This window comes from Microtus ochrogaster, linkage group LG1 (genome assembly GCF_000317375.1).
Source record: "Microtus ochrogaster isolate Prairie Vole_2 linkage group LG1, MicOch1.0, whole genome shotgun sequence".
NCBI lineage: Eukaryota > Metazoa > Chordata > Mammalia > Rodentia > Cricetidae > Microtus > Microtus ochrogaster.
This window is the reverse complement of record NC_022027.1, coordinates 50,606,513-50,616,573: the sequence shown is the minus strand read 5'-3', so window position 1 is coordinate 50,616,573 and position 10,061 is coordinate 50,606,513. Positions and strand designations below refer to the sequence as shown.

General features: G+C 44.3%; 1 long non-coding RNA gene across 1 annotated transcript; it reads left to right on the top strand.

The window, feature by feature from the left end:
- The first annotated feature begins 329 nt into the window (after positions 1–329).
- On the top strand, positions 330–7,976 carry LOC113457505. The gene is made up of 4 exons (XR_003378061.1): positions 330–568; positions 3,700–3,769; positions 6,093–6,162; positions 7,204–7,976. It is a non-coding gene; the product is annotated as an uncharacterized LOC113457505 (long non-coding RNA).
- The last annotated feature ends 2,085 nt before the right edge of the window (positions 7,977–10,061 follow it).

Here is a 10,061-nt window from a genome sequence, read left to right as displayed (position 1 = left end):
CCTCCAATCCTGTCTCCCGTAGGCGCCGCGCTCGACCATCTAGCCAATCACAGGCCACATCGTGTCGCAGCAGCCAATCGGAGAGGTCCGGAGCTTCTCAGACGTGCGGTGGGCCGTGCCTCTCCCTGCTCCGAAGTTCTTTTGTTAGACCTCTGTGGTTCCTGTGGCGTGTTCGCTTGCTCCGTGCAATCCGGCGCCATCGCGTTTTCGGCGAGCGCTGTAATGGATAGTAGAGAGGCGGGAATAGACCCGACGCCGAGCTGGCTTTGGCGATGGTGGTGCGCGCTCCGGAGGACCGATTGGAGAACGACACCAGGAGACAGGTAGGGACAGGGCGCGAAATCGGCTGAATGTTGCAAACCAAGCTGGGACAAAAGATTTAAACCCTTGCCTCGTACCTTCTTTTGTAGCTCACTGATTCGGAGGTGACACAGGAGCTTTTGGTGTGACTTGGCTCAATGCATGTGATGCCACAGGAGCTTGATCGAGGATTTCCCGGAATCTTAATTTAGCGAATCTTTTTCTGAAAACGTTTTGCCTCGATGAGGGAGTTAGTTCATGAAAGAAGGTAAGATCTCGTGGGCCCTTGAGTCCTTCAGTGCGATGGCAGCTGCTCAGCAGCGGAGACATGAGAGAAGGGGCAGGCAGAGCATTGTTCGGGTTTGGGAATGGGGCATCGTGGATAGCTTTAAGGGTTGAAAAGATCTTAGAAGACAAGTCAAGTTCCTCTTATTTACACTTTACAGAACGAAAAAACCGGCCAGCTGAAGGTGTAGTTTTATTTTTTCAAGATCTGTAGCGTATTCTTTACCTCTTTTCTGAATAATGGTGTAGGCCAGCTATAGAAGCATGTAAAGGTTTTATGTCTTTATATCCTTCAAGTGATACTAATTTTCAAGTCAAACTGGAACCCCCCCTCCCGGCCTACTTACTCTTGATCAAAGTCAGCAAATCATCGAGGCATTGTTCACCCAGCCACACTGGCCTCGAACTCATGAGATCCGCCTGCCTCAACCTTCCAATTGCTGGGACTAAAGGTGAGCACCACCATTGCCCGGCTCTTTTAATTTTAAAAGAATGCCCATGAACTTTGGGGACACCGGCTGCTGGGGGAGGACGTGGTGTATCATTTACTTGATAGCTAAGATCAGGGCTTTGTGTCAATTTTCTTGAGTGAATTATTTCACCTCACAGTTAAATCTACAGTTCAGTGCAGAAGTATAGCCTCAAAGAAGCAGCTTCCAGCACGTCTGAGATTCAATCCCGGGTCTTCCGCCGTTCCACCAACCTGCACTTGCTTTTAGAACTTTTACAGTTCTCTGATAATATTCTGAATGGGTCTCCCAAAAGGCTGGGAATAAAGGTTCGGGTCAGTTTTAGAAGTTTTACGTCTCCTCTAAAGACACCTTTATTCCTTTTAAGGCAGGGCCTCGTGTAGCCCAGGCTACCATTAGACTTATGTAGCCTAAGATGGCTGGCTGCCCACCACCTCCCCAGTGGTGTGCTCCAGCTAAGCCCGGTTAACGTGGTTGTAGAGGTTGCTAGGGCGTCATGTACACTGGGGAAGTGCTCTACCTCTAGCCCAGGAAACTCCCTGCCCTTTCGTCCCTAGAAGCAGCTTTGTGCCCGTATAGATTACCTGTTCTGTATGTTTGAGACGGAATAATAAACTAGTGCATAGGATTTTTGTGGCTGGTTTTCTCTGTAAAACAGTGTTGGAAGATGACTTTTATATTGCCTGGGTGTAACCTTGTATGTGTAAGACATCAGATGCTGGGCGTTTACATGGTTTGTTTTTATTTTTTGAGTGTTTATTAATAGTGATGCCTAGAGTGTGGACAAGTGTGGGTCCATTTGTTTCTCTAGATTATGTTACTGGAATTGCTTTGCAAATTCCTGTCCCCACTTGCTACCAACTGAGATTAAAGTTCCATTTTGGTCACATGTTTATAGGTGCGAACTGGTAGCTTGTAGTGAGCCTCCTTCTCTGAAGCTTGTGAGAAAGAAACCTATGGGAAGAGGCAGAGGCAGAGGCAGGTGAATCAAGTTCAGGCCAGCCAGCAGTGCACAGCCAGACAGGCCCTGTCTCACAGGCACACTAGGATGAGTTTCTTTTCTTGGCACATGCGCTTCTATCGTAATGTTTGTTGCCGGGGAAATTTTCATGTGGTCGGAGGGAAAGCTTTGGCTTCAATTTGTAGCTCAGTGAACAAAAGCCAGGCTCAGAAAGCCAGGGTGAGCAAGACGGCTCTGGTCAGAGCACGGGCACAGGCATGGTGGCACGAATCAGTTCCAGAACCCATGTAAAGGAGGGAGGGGAGGACTAGCTGGACTGCAGCTCACAGATAACGAATAACAAGGAGACTTAGTAATTATGAAATCTCGGGTGATGGCTTAGGCTTGTTTTTAGTTAGCTCTTATAACTTAAATTAACCCATTTCTATTAATCTACTTTCTGTCTCATAGCTTTATTACCTTTACTCTGTACACCGTCTGTGTTGCTTCCTCTGAGTCTTGTTGTCTCCTTGAGACTCCGCCCTTCCCAGTGGTGGTGAGGTTGGAGTGGATTCAGAACATGCAGAATTTCAGGCTAGTCTGGGCTACACAATTAAACTTTGTCTCAAAAATAAGTCTTAACTGCTTATGTTACCGGCGAGACAGCTCAGTGGTTAAGAGCAGTTGCTGGTCTTGTAAAGGGCCCAGGTTTGTTTCCTGCATCCGTGTAGCTGTAACTTTGGTTCCAGGGGACCCAACACCTGGCCTCTGGGCATCAGGCATGCAGGTGGTACATAGACACACACAGATAAAATGACTATATATAAACATAAAATACACAGATTAAAATTGAAGAAAGCTATGTGAAATGATTAGTACTTGAATACATTCGTTATAAGTATTAAGAGAACGTGAGGTACTGATGAGCACTCTGACACTACCATAGCAGAGGGTTTCCATTGCTGTGAAGAGACACCTCGACCACTGCAGCTTTTAGGAAAGAAGCCATTTAATTGGAGCTCAGGGAGCCAGGCAGGAAGGCATGGTGCTGAGCGATTGCTGAGAGCTTTACATCTTGATGTGCCAACAGAGAGCTTTTGAAAAGCCTAAGTTTGCTGCCTTACCTCTTCCAGCAAGGCTACATAACCTTTTAATCTTCCCTCACAGCTCAGCTGAGGGCAAAGCATGCAGATAGATGAGCGTGTGGGGGCTAATCCCCACCACAAAGGAGTATAACCTAGGATAGTCATGCCGGAAAAGGGAGGGGGTTCAGCTGAGCAGAAAGCCAGGTTAGTATCTACAATGCTTAACTGGATGCCTGCTGCTGTGGATTTTCTAGTACAGGGGAGGGGTTCCTGATAGCTTGACACACTGCTACTGTTCCTTATCTTATCTGAATTTTGACTGTGTTTTTGTAATTACTAATTACAAATGAGGAATTGCAAAACACATGTAATTATGTCATAGGCTCAGAGGTGTCTGCTCCAGATATTAGAGCACTTGCAGATTTCTATCAAGGGTTTTGGTCTCTACTGTTTTCCTCTAGTAGCTTCATATCCGATGATTAAACCTTTCACTGCTGTTCACATAATGAGCCGCTGTGATTACCCAGGAATTAATGAGGATATGTAAGCTCTGCTAAAGATGCTCTTGAAACAGGCATTGCCCCTTGTCCAGTGATTTAAAAAAAAATCTCTTTTTCAGGGATCGTGTTAAGGGTGGTGTCTGGAAGAGATGTGTGGCGTTGGAAGGTGATATGAAATACACAGGAAAGGTATAATAATCTGTTTTCTGTATTAAATATTCTGGGAGATACACCCTGACCTGAAATGGATTATGAAGTAAAACTGGAATTCTAAAGGCTTTGGCGAAATCTTACTTTCCTATTTTTGAAATGGTAAAAATTATTCCATTTATTTACTGTGTACATGCTGATGTGTGGAGATTAGAGAATAGCTGGAGTTTGTTTCCTTCTGTGACCTTGGTCTCAGGTCACCTGTCTAGTGACAGGTATTTCACCTGCCTGTATGTCCTTGCTGTGTGCATGCATGCGTGCCTGCAGAGGCTAAGAGGACATCAGATCCCCTGAGCTGCAAACAATTGTGGAGCTGCTATGTGGGTGGCAGGAGCGGAAGCCCCGTCCTCTTGACTATCTCCAGCAAGCCGGCTGAGACTTGAGCTAGCTCTGTGCTTCCATTGCTGCAGCTTGTGCTTTCACACAGCACTGTTTTTCCCACAGTGGCCCTATGGGGCACCACCAACTGGAGGATTTTAGTGCTGTGCCTGCTGAGCCTCTGCTCTGTGGTCCTTTGGATTCCTGGCTAGTTCCACGAGCACCTTCCGTGCTCTGTGTTCTGTAACTCAAGATAGTCACGAGATGTTCTGCTTCTAATCTTTCTCTAGAAAGTATTAGATCAGGGGTTTCTGGTTACCAATTTTAGATAGTCCCAAGTCTTGAGGTTATATTTCCCTTTTTGAATATGAATTGAGCCATTTAGTTAAAATTGGTGGTTTAAAGCGACAGACATTATATTCTCTGTCAGGTACCCAGGGCTAGGTATTCTCACTGACTGGCCTGTTGATTGTCTGAAGTACTAACAGTTTGTTGTTTTTATTTATTTTTAGAGACAGGGTTTCTTTGTGTAGCTCTGGAGCCTGTCCTGGAACTTGCTCTGTAGACCAGGGTAGCTTCAAACTCAGATCCTCCTGCCTCTGCCTCCCGAGTGCTGGGATTGAAGGCATGTGCCTCCACCGCCTGGCTCAGTTATACAAATATTTAACATTACTGAAGTATGTTCACGTTTCCCTCAAAGCTGCTGTGTGCAGTGTGGTACTTGTTCTTCTTGTGGCTTATTTGTCCCTTTGTGAGCTCTGAGCAAGGTGGACGGTCGGGGAATCAGAATATTCCTCATCTGTAGAAAGCTGTCAGTCAGGGTTCTTCGAGGAACAGAAGTGATGACATTTATCAAAGAGGGTTGGTTCTGGAGGACGTCAGGGACCGTGGTCTAGCTAGCAAACAGTGGAGAGGCCAGGAATCTGGGTGTCTCGGCAGCTCCAGTGTGGCGGGGAAACTTTGGAAGTAGGTTCTGATACCAGCAAGAGGTGGGGCAAGCTGGTGGGAGCAAAGGCTTCTGTGTGGCCTTCCCACCCAGAAGAGCTCTCAGGTGTGCCCAGCTGCTGGGTTTTAGTTGTTCCTGGCCTAGTCAGGCTGCAACCCAAGACAGCTGTCACAAGTACACTACTCTTCCTTGGACACAGAAGTGATTTACTTATGGATAAGACTTGACTTTGAAGTTGAGGCATAATGTTGTCACCTTCAAAGTTGATGCTTGAGTTGCTAAAAACGAAAGAAACACATGATTCTTAACGGTTTAAGTAAGTTGGATTATATTCATAGCTATCCTCAGCCGCATGGGGGTTGCAGGGTGGGCTCCATCTGCTAGGAAGATCTTAGTTCTCAACGGTTGGAAACCTTTAAAAATACTGCACACATTTAAAGGGGTTGAAGAGATGGACCAGCTGCTCTTCGGGAGACCTGGTTTCAGCTCTTGGCACTGACATGGCAGTTTACAACCATCTGTGTGCAGCTCTAATCCCCAGGGATCTAAAGCCATCTCTTCAGGCACCGGGCATGCACATGGTACACATGCAAGCCACTCTTACCTATAATAAATAGACTTAAGAAAATGTATCACACTTAAAGCACAGAGTAAGTGGTATGATAAGGTGTGTTTTCCCATATAAGGCTTGCTTGGTGATGAGAAACCACCACTTAGGGGACAGGAGATTGTCTGAACCAAATAAATATATTTGAAATTCTATGAATTTTTTCTGACATGTTTATATTAGATAATTGGTACTTATTTATAAAACCATGTATTTACATTTTAAAGGGTTCAGGCAATAAGAACAAAACATTTCTAAGTAGAGCTTAAGAAAAAAGCAGACACAGAAGATAGTGATTAGGTTTCTCCGCTGCTGTTCACATCCTAACTTGTGTGATTAATGTATATGAGGACCTTGCAAAGTCATGATTTAAATAACAGTGTAACTTCTGCATTGATTTGTCTGTTGATGTGGAGTTTTTTTTTTTGTAGGAAAGAAAAGGATGTTTTGCTTAAGAGTGCCATTTGCAAATTTATTCAGTAATTTGAAGATTTATATAAGGTAAGGGATTTTAAGATATTTATTTAAAGTTAGGAACTTGTAAGTTATTAGGTTGCTTTCATCTCTAATTCTGCCTCAGCCTTTCAGCTACCTGGGATTTCCCTAGACTCTCTGATATGTAGAAATAACTGAGGGGACACAACCAGCAGGTAGGACATCTGACTAGTGATCAGTGTAGGCAAACCTTGGGTTGTGTAAGGGCTAGTAACTGTCCTGCCCTGGTGTCATCCATACCTGGGTACTTTATATGTGGAAGAAAACTTAGTTCCGGGCCACAGCTCTGGGATCGGATTAGGAACCACTGCTGGGATGGTAGTAGAGGGACTGTCCTCTTTGATCTCTTAGCGACAGTTTGCTAATGGCCATGCAGAACCAGATGGACTGGTGTTTTACAAAATGGGTGAGGGGAGTAGCTAGACCTGCTAACTGCTGAAGGGAAACTCTGTCTCTTCCTAAATGAAGAATGTCACTTCTGTGGAAACAAGTCAGGAGTAATCAGAGACATGGCCTAGTAGTTAAAGGGACAAATTGCAAAGGTGGGACAAGAGCAAAACTATTGGTGTTTGATGCTCTGGCTCCTTCCATTAAGAACCCTTCCCCGGTGCCACTCCTGTTTCCATATGTAAGAAAATGACGTCTCTTAGAAGAGTTCAGAGGGCACAAGGGGGGTGTGTGTGAGAAAACACACATATGTAAGAAAATGACGTCTCTTAGAGGAGTTCAGAGGGCACAAGGGGGGTGTGTGAGAAAACTAAGATCATTTGGGAAGCAAAACTATAAAATCTGTGAAACAGCTGGTTTGAGCCACCATGTGGTTGCTGGGAATTGAACTCAGGACCTTTGGAAGAGCAGGCAACGCTCTTAACCTCTGAGCCATCTCTCCAGCCCGAAATAGCTGGTTTGAAATAATAATAAAAAAAAAAACCTTTGTTTCTGCTGGTGATGGAAAAGTAAAAAGACCTGTGCTAAAGAGCCTGTAAATGTTGCAGGACAAAGCCTGTAGACCCTGTCGAATAAACACTTTATTCGCTCATTCTGCAGGGCCTGTTCAGAAAGGGGCATTTGTCCCGCTCTAAGAAAGTGCTCTTCACACAAGCCTGATGGCCTGAACTAATTCCTGGAACCCACGTGGTGGAAGAGAGCGGACTCCTGAAAGTTATCTTCAGATCACATATACACAATAAGAAAATGTAAATTTTAAAAATCAAAATAGTAATCAGAACATTAGAATGCTGTTTTAGTGAAATTTTTAGTGAAATGTAAACGTGATACAAGTGATTATGGAACATCTGGATGCTTTGTATAGTTTTGTACAAAACTTTAACCTTTTCCAAAATGAGAAAGGGATTAAAATTGTCAAAGGAATTGAAGTCTGTAAATTTTTTTCTTTTGCAAAGAAAGTTATTTGTAGTGGTATTTTGCAGTGCCCTCCGATCAGATAGAGCTGGAGTTAGAGTGGTGAGCTGCCTGGGGTGGGTGCTGTAAGCTGAACTCTCTGGAAGAGTGAGTACTGAGTCATCTCTCCCACCCAACTTTTTGTGGCTATGAATGTGAAATCTTTTGCATTCTAGAGAAAAAGCAAGAGTAAGAGGTGCCATGTTGGAATATTATGGCTGCCAATCAAAATGAATTGTTGCTTCCTGATAGAGGGCTAGTCACTATTCAGAAGTGTCCCTGTTTAAACATTTCAGAAGTTGTGCCAAATGAGGGTAGCTACAATAAAAGCCAGCTTGTTCTTGCAGATCCGATTGTGCCGCTGTCTGGCCTGTGTTTCATTTGTAGTATACAATAAACATTATTTTAACTGTTCTGACTTGGTGAGTTCTTTTACTGCCTGCTACTCCAAACCACAACATTGGGTGGCCCAAAAAAGGGAACTCAGACTTCCTGTCTCTGAGTTAGGACTCTCCTTCAGTCATGGAAACAGTTCATCGCCTATGGTCAGGGCAACCTTGATGGTGTTGAAAGGTTCCCCAGCTGTTCAATTACCATCACTAGTAGTCTCTGTGGGAGAGTTATTCCTGATACCCTTTGGCAGGCAGCTCATGCAGGGCAAATCTGCACATTGGCTCCTCTTTTTTAGGCTTTTCTGGACTTGGCAGCCACTGAGAAGCAGGATCTGTTTACCCTACTGAGGCTGTGCCTAACACTCTCCAAACCTGTCACTTCTTGTCATATCTTTTATGTCTTCCCTTCCAGCCTGCATTCTGAGAGTGATTTCCTGAGGATTTCATGACATCTGATCCAATAGCTGGGAAATTGTAGGTTTCTTGCCATTTAGCTGTTGGCCCTTGTCAGGAATCTTCAGTAAGATGTACCTCTCCTTTAGAGTTGTACCATGGATATGGTTTGGAGATATTAGGGTCACGTTTCCCCTTTTAACACCAGGGGTCAGTCTATTGCTGTAGACTCATTGGGATGTTAGTTTCTGGAGCTTCCTTAAAATGCCACAGTACAAACTTAAGTCTTAGGTCTCTGATTATTTTATTAATAGGCTGTTTACTTGTGTTCCTTAACTCACGGAGGGTGCTATAAAAATTGTCTTTTGTTTTCTTGAGAGAATCTCAGCCCAGGCTGGCCTCAAACTGGTCTTTTGTGCCCCTTCCTCCCATGTGCTGGCATACAGGCATGTGCCACCATGCCCATCTCTTACATTAAGAGATTTCCCTTCATTGCACCCCTGAATTACTCCTTATTTTGCAAAACTGTGAAACCCTAGAGTTCAACAAAACCAGTTTTAGAATTTGTGCTAAAGTAACTGCAGGAAGCTTCCAAAGGTGTCATCTTTTTGGTCACACTTGGTCCCTTGACAGAAAGGTGCATAATGAACCCTGCACCAGTCTTGCCAGTTAGATAGAAACCAAAAGTCTGAGGGATTTTCTTTCAGGACCAGGACAGCTATGGACAATCCAGTTAAACCTGGAAAGAGTACTAACTGTAGGCAAACCCTCTTAACTCCACATCTTGTCCGTGGACCTACACTGAGATTCCTGCTGTCAACATCAGGAATGGCCAGTGAAAATCTCCAAACCTGAAAACCAGGCAGTCTTCACTGGCATCCTAGCTTGTCCAAACCCCACTAATTAAACGGGCTCAATCCTAAAAACATGCAGACTACATGTTCAGTGGGGATCCAGGTTAGGACCCCACTCAACCTCATCTGGGCTGAAACCTTGTATATTCTCCCTTTAGCCGCTGTGAGCAGACATACTTGAAGCATTCCTCAGACAGTCTTCACTGTGTTGAAATCCTGAGGACCCCATCTGCTTCCTTTGATAGGCGTGGCACCCATCTTTACCCACAGGACACATGTGGCCGGGCACCTATCCTTCCTGGCACCCTTGGGTGCCCATCTGAGTGGAAGCTGAACCTATTTTATTGTTGGGACCTCAACCTTAATGTAGGCACAGAAGTGGGCTTGTGAACGCCACTATTACTGCCCCAAATGTCCCTAGGACTTAGAAATACTCTACCCCAAGAACTTTTAGCGATATAGTGAATTCACTTGAAAGCAACAGTTAAATTTCACAACTTAACTGCCGGGGCCCTACCCTGATAGTGGAAGGATAGTGCTCATTTATCAGCCAATCTTGATGAATACATTTGATGTCTTAGAATTTCAGAGAAATGCTCAGTTGCCTTTAAAGTGTCTGGCCAAGGCTGTCCTAGGTTCCTCATCTTAGATTTGGTCCTTATCTATTTTTATCTTTAAGTTAGCATATAAAATAATAGGTTTTATTTTGGTGTTTTCAGGTTCTTATTCATCTCTATAATTCAGCAATTTTAGGTTCAGCTGATTTTCAATATGGATTCCAGCCAATATCCTCAAAGAATGGATAACCAGTAGGCCCTTTAGAAGAGGCCACCAGGACTTCTTGACAGCCATTCTTTTTTTTTTT